General features: G+C 47.9%; 1 long non-coding RNA gene across 1 annotated transcript in view; it reads right to left on the reverse strand.

Moving 5' to 3' along the window:
• LOC138285671 (uncharacterized) overlaps nucleotides 1-10,763 on the reverse strand; it is a 34,125-nt gene extending 23,362 nt beyond the window's left edge. The window contains exon 1 of the long non-coding RNA XR_011201626.1: nucleotides 10,717-10,763. This is a non-coding gene — a long non-coding RNA (uncharacterized lncRNA). The remainder of the gene's footprint in view (nucleotides 1-10,716) is intronic.
• Nucleotides 10,764-10,988: the final 225 nt, after the last annotated feature.

A 10,988-nucleotide genomic window follows, 5' to 3' on the forward strand; every position in this document is an offset into this window, starting at 1 on the left:
TGCATGATGCCTACATCCTGCGGAATAGTAGCATCCCTTATATGATGGGTCAACTCCAGAGGCACCGTGTGTGGCTAATAGGGGACTCTGGTTACCCCAACCTGTCCTGGCTATTGACCCCAGTGAGGAATCCCAGGACCAGGGCAGAGGAACGGTACAATGAGGCCCCTTGGCGGACTAGGAGGGTGATTGGACGCACCTTCGGCCTCCTGAAGGCCAGGTTCAGGTGCCTCCATATGACAGGTGGATCCCTATTCTACTCACCAAAGAAGGTGTGCCAGATCATCATCGCCTGCTCGATGCTTCACAATCTTGCTTTGCGACGCCAGGTGCCTTTTCTGCAGGAGGATGGTCCAGATGACGGTGTTGTGGCAGCTGTGGAGCCTGTGGAGCCTGTGGACAGTGATGAGGCAGAAGCTGAGGAAGAAGACATCGACAACAGGGAGTCAGTCATACAGCAATATTTCCAGTGACACACAGGTGAGAAAATTTTCATTTTTACCATTACATTCACTGTCACACGTCTTCCTCTATCCTGTGTGTAATTTCATAGCATTATTTGGTAACTGAGTTGTACCTTTCCATTACGGTTTCACAGGTGTGGTTACCAACGTGTGTTATCTGCTTGCATCCTTCAAGGACTTGTGATGTGTGACATAGGTATGTTGGCTTTACAACTAGAAACGCATTTTGACACTGTCATTGATAATATATTTTACCAAATCACAGACTGACTCCAGATTGTTTTGAGGTTCAAGGGTGTTTATTTAAGTGCTAAAAAATGGAGGGGGGTTGTAATATGGTGATGGGGGATGGAGGAGGAATGTCCATGGCAGAGTCCAGTCCAGTGGTCACACAGGTGCACTGGCCATATGGGCAAAGGAAGTGGAGCTGGGGCAGTTAAAGTATGGACAGGGTAACAAAGTGGGACAGTGGGAGGACAATCAGGGTGGTCTCATTTCCTGGTGGGGGTCTTGCCATCTTGCTCTGTCCTGTTCCTGGATCTCAGGGACCGCTTGCATGGTGGTTGTCCGTCTGCAGGGGGTGGGTGCTGGTGTGGTGGTCCTGTGGCGGGGCGTCCTGTCCACTAGCGCCGGCAGAGATGGTGGGCAGTTCATCATCCAGGCTAGTGTCAGGGGCCCCTTGGAGTGCCACAGTGTCCCTCAAGGTCTGCTGTATGTCCTGCAGCACCCCTACGATGGTGCCCAGGGCGGAGCTGATGGTCCTGAGCTCCTCCCTGAACCCCAAATACTGCTCCTCCTGCAGGCGCTGGGTGTCCTGAAACTTGGCCAGGACCATCGGCATCATCTCCTGGGAGTGGTGGTATGCTCCCATGATGGAGGAGAGGGCCTCGTGGAGAGTGGGTTCCCTTGGCCTGTCCGCCCCGTGTCGCACAGCAGCCCTCCCAGTTCCCCTGTGTTCCCGTGCCTCCGTCCCCTGGACTGTGTGCCCACTACCACTGCCCCCAGGTCCCTGTTGTTGTTGGGCTGGTGGGTTATCCTGGGTTCCCTGTAGTGGTGGACACACCGCTGATTGACGTATCCTGGGTACGGAGGTATGGGCCCGCTGGGTGGGTGCTGTGCCGGTGTTACCAGAGGGTGGAAGGTCAGTGTTGGGCTGTGCCTGTGCAAGGGGAACCGACTGTCCCGAGGCCCACGATTGTCCGGGCTGTTCATCAGGATCCAGTAGGGCAGAGCTGCTATCGTCACTGTGGGCCTCTTCTGTGGGTGGAGTGGAGTTGTCTGGACCCTCCGGTGTGGTGACGGTCCTTTGTGATCCTGCAGGGGCATAAGTGCATGATTATTGCATGTGTGTGTGTCATGGTGTGCAATGGGTGGCTCACCGTGTACACCAGTGCAAGCATTCCTGTGGGGGGACTTGTGTGATGATGGTTGGGGGGTGTTCTGGGTATGTGCAGTGAGCATGCTTTGGTGAGGGGTGACCATGCTTAGTTGTGTCATGGAGGGCTTGGTGTTGAGATGGGTGGTTTGTGTTATTGGTACATTAGTGAGGAGTTGGAGTGATAGGGGAGGGTGTGAGGGTGGGGGTGTGTGATAGCATGCAGGTAGGGTGGGGGATATGATAGTTAAGATTTGACTTACCAGTGTCCATTCCTCCACCGACTCCTCCGAGGCCCTCTGGATGCATGATGGTCAAGACTTGCTCCTCCCATGTTGTTAGTTGTGGGGGAGGAGGTGGGGGTCCGCCACCAGTCCGCTGAACCGCGATGTTGTGCCTGGAGACCGCTGAACGCACCTTCCCCCGTAGGTCATTCCACCTCTTCCTGATGTCCTCCCGATTTCTTGGATGCTGTCCCACAGCGTTGACCCTGTCCACAATTCTGTGCCATAGCTCCATCTTCCTGGCTATGGATGTGTGCTGCACCTGTGCTGCACCTGTGAGCCAAATACCCATAGGATTTCCTCCACCATGACCCTGAGCTCCTCCTCGGAAAACCAGGGGTGTCTTTGGCGTGACATGGGGTTGTGTAGGTGATGTGTGGGGTGGTGTATGTGGTGATAAGTGTGGTGATGTGTAGTGGTGTGTGGTGTTTGGTGCGTGGATGTTGTGTGGGTGATGGTGTTGTGTGCCTCTGTGTGGTGGGGTTGTCTATTCTGTGCTCTCTCTCTGGCCTTTGTCTCTAATTTTTGGTCGTAGGGGTTTGTGGGTGATGTGGGTGTGTGTTTTATAATGTGTTGGGTGTGTGGGAGTGTTGTTTGTATGTGTATCAGGTGTGTGTATTTTGAATTGTCCAATGTGGCGGTGTTTTGGAGATGTGTGTGTATTTTGAGCGCGGCGGTGTGTACCGCCAATGGAATACCGCGGTTGAAAGACCGCCGCGTGGATTTGTGTGTCGTAATAGCATGGGCGTGTTTCTGTTGGCGTGGAGGTGGAGGTTTTGTTTTCGCCAGTTTAACACTTACCTTTGGTGTGGCGGACTTGTGTGGGTGTCTGAATTTCAGCGGATTCCGAGATGTGTGTCATAATAGCTGTGGCGGAATTCCGCGGCAGCGGCGGTGTATTGGCGGTCTTCTGCACGGCGGTAAGCGCCTTTTACCGCCAATGTTGTAATGACCCCCATAGGGTCAACTAACTTCACATTCTAATTCAAAAGTATTACGTAATTTTGTATTCAAAACATAGCTTTATAATGAAAAGATTGCTATTTGTAACTGTGTACAACAGAAGGAAATTCTAATGTAAAGATGGTGAGCATATTTTAATGACCAGTAGAGAGCTGAAGTGAATGACACAAGAAGACATAGGTAACACAAATGACATAAAAGACAATGATTATTCTAATGATAACAAGATTATGTACAAAAGATTCAAAAACAAAATGTTCATTTTTTCTAGTTAGATGTATTTATATTTATATGAAATATAATTGAGATAAGATGTATGCACTTTCTTTGGGACTTTAGCCAATCTATGAAATAAATGGATTATATTGGTTACATGAAAAGTATTGTTTGTTTTATTATGATACATGTTTATTTTTAACTTTATTTTGATTTTTAAAAAGTATTGTTACTTAAACTTTTGATGAAGCAACAGGGTGGGTTCTATTCACAATAGATTGCTTGTGTAGATCTCTATATATGTTCACCATTTTAATGCATAGATTTATATGTATATGTGACCTACCAGTCTCCACCCACGGTATAATAAGGAACTGGAGACTTCTATGACTATGGGGCTGATTACGAGCTTGGTGTCTGACAACAACCGGGCTGGAGGAGCGGATTGCCATATTGTGAGTTTGACAGTGGTGCACACAGAAGATCGCCAGCGGTCAACTGGCACCGCCAGCCAGCCCAGACTGCCACGGTCTGGCAGAGCCGCTAACAGGCCGGCAGAGACCATGTTTCGGCTGGACCCATTATGAGGAAGCACCCTGCCAATGTGACCACAGGATTCAACCACCACATATCAGGAGACGGAAACAAACAGTTCAAAGGGAGAAACTCACCTCCAGGAAGCCTTACAAGTCCAGAGTCTTCATGGATCCACACCTAGACGTCATCCTGATGGTCGCAGAAAGACAAAGGAATCCATGCGGATGAAGATGACAACAACCATAAGTAAACACACACTCCCCTATGAAATGCAAAAAAAATTAACATAACAAACCATAACGCAGGGAGGGGACACACACACTCATTACAGAATTACGGAATCCCACACATACCCAACATGCACACGTCAGCAAGCACGCATACAAGTTACATGTCAATACCAAACATATATGCACGGAAACACGATTGGGGTAGGGGTGGGGAGGAGGGGTTTTGGGCTTATGCTTGGGAGGAATGGTTTAGATTTGGACTTGGAAGGGGGGAACCTTCTTGGGAGAGGTGGACTTCTTCTTGGCAGGGGGAGGGACATGGTGCTGGCAGGGGAAGTAGGGGAGGCTTTAGAAGTGGAAGGGATAACCTTTGGGTGGGTGACCGATCTTTTGGGGATGTCACGGGTGGGCAGCATAGGGAAAAGATCAATATTACAAAGGAAGAATTTCTTAGACACACAGGGACGTCATCAGAAGGGGCTTTTGGTGTGGAGGGTGAGGGAGTGGTTGTATGATGTGTAGGTGTGGATGTTTTGGATGCATGTTTGTTGGAGGTGGGCTTGTGTGAGGTAGGTTTATTGTGCAGGTGTGGGATATGTGGTTGAGAAAGTTGGAGGGGTTCCTATTCTTTGTTTTGGGTATTGTTTCTTACCTTTATCTGTCTGTTTGTGGCGTAGTAGTTGTAAAGGATTGTGGTTTGTGAAAGGCTGTGTTTTATAGTGTGGTTTGTAGGTCTGTCAGGTGCGTGAATCTGTGTCAGCTGTGTTGTTTTTAAATCCATTCAATGTTGTGTTGTACGGGAATGACCATGGACCGCCATGGTTTGGACCACCATTGGAGGACCACCATTGAAAAACTGCCTTTGTGATTTGTGACTCGTAATGGGCTCAGTGGTAGGTTGACGGGCTGGTGGTGCTGGTGGTTGGATTGCCTATTTCCCACCTTCCTGAGTCCTGTCAGTGTCAGTTTTTTGGCTGCACTTTGGTAGTCCTGGCTGTGTAACTCGTAATATGCCCTTCTGTGTAACCGTCAACACGGCAGTCTTTTGGAGGCCGCCACCATGGCGGTCTGGCGGTCAGACAGTCAAACTTGTATTGAGGCCCTATATATATACACAATTGTAAAGTTATCATTAGAAACCTTCTAACTGTTTATGGAAATCACTGCCACTGAGGCAGAGACTTCCCTATAAAAGGTTTTGAGAAATGTTAAAAAATAATTTTCAATGTAAAGAAACATAATATTTAACTAAAAATAAATAAAACACATCTTCCCACCCCGTATTCACCTAGAGCTATTACAGTAACAAGAGACAGCACACTTGCACTAAAATGTAACATATGAATACATTTGAAACATTTTCCATGCTGATATCTTATACTATCATATATCTGAAAGTGTCAAAATCCTAGTTATAAGCTGTGTATTATTTTAATTGTGACATATTTTATATATTATGTCAAAATCCTAGTTATAAGCTGTGTATTATTTTAATTGTGACATATTTTATATATTATATCATTCACGTTATATTGTACTAGCGTGTGATGAATATTCAATTTCATGTAGACATTTTTGATGCAGACATTTTTGATTAAAAAATAATAAAAATATAATTACTTCAAATACTTTTATTTCAAATGTTATGTAATTTAATTTGTATTTACCTTTGTGTTAGTGTTATTCCCGTATTCCCCTCCTCTATTAATTTCTATGGGAGTACCAGTGATTGGCAATGAGGGGTGCCTGACTTTTTCCAGGGATTGGGCTGCAGTGTATTTAAACCTCTTTTATCAGCAACACTACTATAGTCGATTTAAATGTGTGTTTGGTGTTGGCATGACCCTTCCTAAATCCCTCCATCAATTTCCCTTAACCTATTAACCTGTTTTGTAGTAATTATCCCCATATTCCCCATCCCACCACCTTGTTCCTCCCATATTTAGTAGTAAATCCTACATTTACGTGTTTGAAGATTTTGTGAATAGATTCCTAATGATCACGACACATAAAAAGACTCATTGTTTACAACAGGATGTTAATGAATCAAAAATAACTTGAATTTTAGAAAATTAATTTGTATTACGAATCAATTACAATAGTTGACTAATGCAAACAAGGCAATTGAGACTTTTAATATCCACTAAGACATTGAAAGTAATGAAGTGTTTAACTGAAAAGCAAATACAGAAACAAGCCAACGGCAACTCAGTTGTCCTGCACCGGGAGGGCGGGAGGGAACTGTAAGGGAGGTGAGGGAGTAGGACTAGGAGTAATGCCATTAACAATAAGTAATGGATGCATTACCTCCCGTCCCTCCCTCACCTTCCTTAGTAACGAATGAGACATTGCAAAAAATCAGGAGACAGACAACTGAGTTGCAATGCAGAGAAAAACATTTAATTACAACCCGTCAAGACACATAAATACCCTATTCCATCGTAGAGGACAATACCCTCTGCCCCAAAACAGACTCCAAATCTCCCAATTCAGCAATTCGGTAGTATTAAAAGTGGAGGGAGAGGCCCAAGTAGCAGCCCTACAAATCTCCACCACAGAAGCGCCCTGCAACTCAGCCACGGTAGCAGCCATACCCTGAGTAGAACGACCCTGAATCCCAGGAGGAGGCACCACCTCTTTCAAAGCATAGGCCAAGAGCACCAGAGACTGGATCGAGTGACTCAAGGAAGCAGTAGACGACTTTTCCCCTTTCCGAGAAGGACCAAAATGAACAAAGAATCTCCTTTCCGAAAGGCAGCAACCACCTTCAGGTACCACAACAAGGCCCAACGCACATCCAAAGCATGCAACCTGACCTTCTCCTCCGAGAAAGGGTCGGAACAAAAGGCATGAAGGATCACTTCCTGTCGACCATGAAAAGCCAAATTCACCTTTAGGACAAAAGAGGGAGCTGGAACCAGAACAAACCGATATGGAAAAACTTTGCAAAAAGGAAAAGAACAGGATAAAGCACCAAACTCCCCTAAACACCGGGCAGAAGTAATAGCTACCACAAAACAAGTTTTCAAAGTCAAATGCTTCAAATCAACATCCACCAGAGGTTCAAAAGGTGAATCCATCAAGACACCAACTGGAGACTCCAGCCAGAAAAAAGAACATACAGGCCACAGAAACAAGTTCACCAGGCCCTGAAAAAAATGTGGGCATCAAATTACCATCATCCTTCAAATTCCACCAAGGACCCCTAAAGGCTTGGATTGCCACCCACTGTACTCTTAAAGTAGCCACAGACAACCCCATACGGGCCCCATCCTGCAAAAACTGCATCACCACAAACAGAGAGGCTACCGTGGGGTCAATCTGTTGCTGCAAACACCATGAGGAAAAAACCTTCCACGGACGACCATAGGAATACAACGTGGACTTACGCCTAGCAGCCTGCAAAGTTACAGCCAAAGGACCAGGCACCCCAGCCCATCAACCCCTGCCGTTCTACCTCCAAGCCGTCAAGTGCAGCCTCTGCAAGGCCCCCCAGGAGAGGCAAGGAAATATCAGAGGAGAGGGATGGAGAGGAAGAACCTACTACTCCCCGGAGGCCAAACTTGGAAGCAAAGGAAACCAATTTGCACAAAGCGAACGGAGAGCAATCAAAATCACCCAAGCCCCCACCCTACGGACTGGGACAAGAAAGGAGCGGATCAACTGAAAAGGGGGGAACGCATAAAGAAGAACCTGCGGCCACTGACAAGTCAGACCGTACAACGCCCAGGCCTGAGGACACTGAAACTGGGAGCAGAACCTCTGCACCTTTGCATTTCCTGGGAAGGGAAACAGGTCCACAACTGGACAACCCCACCTTCGCACCAGACAATGGAACAGAGACAACCAAAGGGAGAAATCCCGGGAAGAAGGAACGATTCTGCTCAACAGATCTGCCCGAACATTGTCCAACCCCCGAATGTAGGTGGCCCAAAGAGACAGAACAGAATTCTGAGCCCATAAGAAAATGTCCTGAGCAATCAGATTCAGAGAGCGGGACCTGGTACCCACCTCTCTGTCGATGTAAGAATTGGCAACCAAGTTGTCTGTCTGGACCAGCACCGCTGTCCCCTGCAAGAGCCCCTGAAAATGCACCAGAGCCAGCAGAACAGCTTTCAACTCCCTCCAATTCGAGGACCTCCCTGACTCTCGGAGAGACCAAAATACCCGAACCTGCTCTGACAGCAGCAGTGCCACCCACCTGAGAGGCTGGCATCGGCCGTCACCACCACAGGTACCGGAGGAGACAAAGGCACCCCTATCCAGAGATGAGCCGGCACCAGCCACTAACCCAACTCCCTGCGAATGGAATCCGAACAGGAATGCACAACAGAAGTTTGCAAGGATCCGGAGACCAATGGGGGAGAATCCAGTTGACCAGACAAAGGAGAAGAAACCTGGCCAAAGGAACCAGGAAGAGCACCAAAGCCAAGTGACCCTGGAGCCGCATCCACTAAATCGCTCTGGGAGCCACTTGAGACAACACAGCGCTCACTTGGACCTGAAGGCCCAGCAACCTCCTCTCTAATACAGTCACCAACCCCAGTAGAGTCAGAAACCGAGCCCCGATGAACACCAGGTCCTGAGAAGGTTCCAAATCTAATTTCCCCCAATTCATCAAAAAGCTGTGACCCCTGAGGACCTGCAAAACATGTGCCACAGAACCTTCATGAGATCGGCGTTGGGAGCCTGTACCAAAAGATTGTCCAGGTAAGGATGCACGAACGCCCCTTCTGCATGCAGAAGAGCCATCAGTGGAGCAAGTACTTTCGTGAAAACCCTTGGAGAGGATTTCAGGCCAAAAGGAAGAACACAGAACTGGAAATGGTCGGGACGGATTGTAAAACGCAGAAACTTCTGAGGGGATTCCACGACAGGCATCTGTAGGTAAGCATCCTGAAGATCCAGAGACCCGAAAAAATCCCCTAGGGCAATATGAGGAAGAATTGCCTGAATGGTCAACATCCGAAAGTGCACAGTTTTGATCCAGGAATTCACCCATTTGAGATTCAAGACAGGACAAAACCAACCAGTTATTTTTGGAACAAGGAACAGGATGGAATAAGCCCCCATTCTCCCACAGGCACCCTGGAGATGGCCCCCTTCAACAGAAAATCCTGGATTTCCTCGAACAAGGCTGCCCTTCTGCCTCCTTCCACGGGCAAAGGTTTCAGACAAACACCAGTATCGGGAGGCACAAGATCAAATTCTATGGAGTATCCATTATACACAATGTTCAGGACCCAACGATTGGTGACATCTCTTCGCCCAGCAGACAGAAAATGCTATAATCTTCCACCAACCAGCCAATCACCATAACTTTGATTGTCCGGAGCGCCCTTTGTAGATGGAACAGACCTCATAGGAGAAAAGTGGTGCTGAAACCTACACTTCCTGGAAGAAGAGGACCAAGAGTCAAACTTGGGAGAGGACCTACAATGTTTCTTCCACCCCTTGCCAGACGCGGAGCACTGATATATAAGGCAAGGCATGCTTACGGTCTTTAAAGGCCTTAGAAATCATGGCTGGCAACTGATCCCCAAACAGAGCCTGATCCTCAAAAGGAAGTCTCAGAAGAGTCGCCTTCTCCCCAGGGTCTGCCTCCACTGTTGCAACCAACGAGACGTTTGTGCCCCAATCATGGCCACAGACGCCATAGCCGATGTGCGGATAATATCCGCCAACAAACGGGCCTGCTGTTCCATAACAGACAGCAATTCAGAACATTCAGATCCATCTTGCACAGACACAGCAAGCCTATCAAAGTCCTGAACCAATAACTGCACAGAATATGCAGAAAAAACACCGGCCTGAAGAGCCAAATTCCCTGCAGAAAAAGCCTGTTTCATATCAGAGTCAACCTTCCGGTCAGTGGCATCAGAAAGAGTACAATCTTCAGGATTGACAGCGGTTTTATCAATCAATGTAGCCAGCATGGAATCCAAACGCACAGAGGGAGGTAGAACACCCTCCCCTTCCAGCAAATACAATTTCTGAAGAACACGGGGAACCTGGGCTTTGTCAACCTCTTTCCATTCATGGAAAACCATGTCCTTCACTGGCTCTTGGAAAGGCATAGCAAAACAAGACGGGGTAACATACTGAGGAAACAAGGTAGATTCTGCCCCGCAGGTTGAAAAGAAGGAAATCCTAGATTGTCCAGCACATGAGCCAATATGTCCCACATCTCCTCATGAGACACATATTTGTCCCCAGAAGAAGTAGAAGGAACATCCCGCTCTGAGGAAGAGGAGCCATCAGCCACCACAGAAGCTTGAGAAGTAGAGGGACGACTGGACCGGAAAACACCAGCCTGGAGAGCCCTGGAGACAGTCACCTCAATCATGTCCTGCACTTCCTCCCGAGACATATGAGGAGCAGTCCCATCGACAGCACTCCTGGCCACACGTGCCGACTGGAAGGGAACAGGAACCCCCTCAGAGGACGAAGAGGAGGAGAGAACACTTCTCTGCTTTACACCCTTCTGCTCTGACATAATGGAACAAAAGACTGTCCAAAACCACTATCACACGCCTTGAAAAAGGGATAAAGCACCACCCCCTTACATCAATGAAATTGCAGCATAAGGAGGCCCCCAATCGAAAAAAAAAAAAAAAAGACACAAAAAACACGGGCCCAAAGCTCACCTTACCACGCAGATGGAGAAAATTTGCAGCCGGGAGCACGTCCTGCTCCGCGAAGTGTTGACCCGGAAGCACAGCCCCAGCCGTAACAGAGTCGAACAACTACGTCAGACGACTCGGAAGCTGCAGAGGCAGCCAAGCACTCCTCCAACTGCTGCAGCCCTGCCAAGAAATCGCCTCAAGAAATCGCCTCCAGAAGCCCCGCAACTGGCAGTGAGCAAGCATTGCGCCACTTTGTAAACATGGCGTGGCGTTTTGGGCCTTCCAACTCCACA

Source organism: Pleurodeles waltl, chromosome 3_1 (genome assembly GCF_031143425.1).
Source record: "Pleurodeles waltl isolate 20211129_DDA chromosome 3_1, aPleWal1.hap1.20221129, whole genome shotgun sequence".
Taxonomy (NCBI): domain Eukaryota; kingdom Metazoa; phylum Chordata; class Amphibia; order Caudata; family Salamandridae; genus Pleurodeles; species Pleurodeles waltl.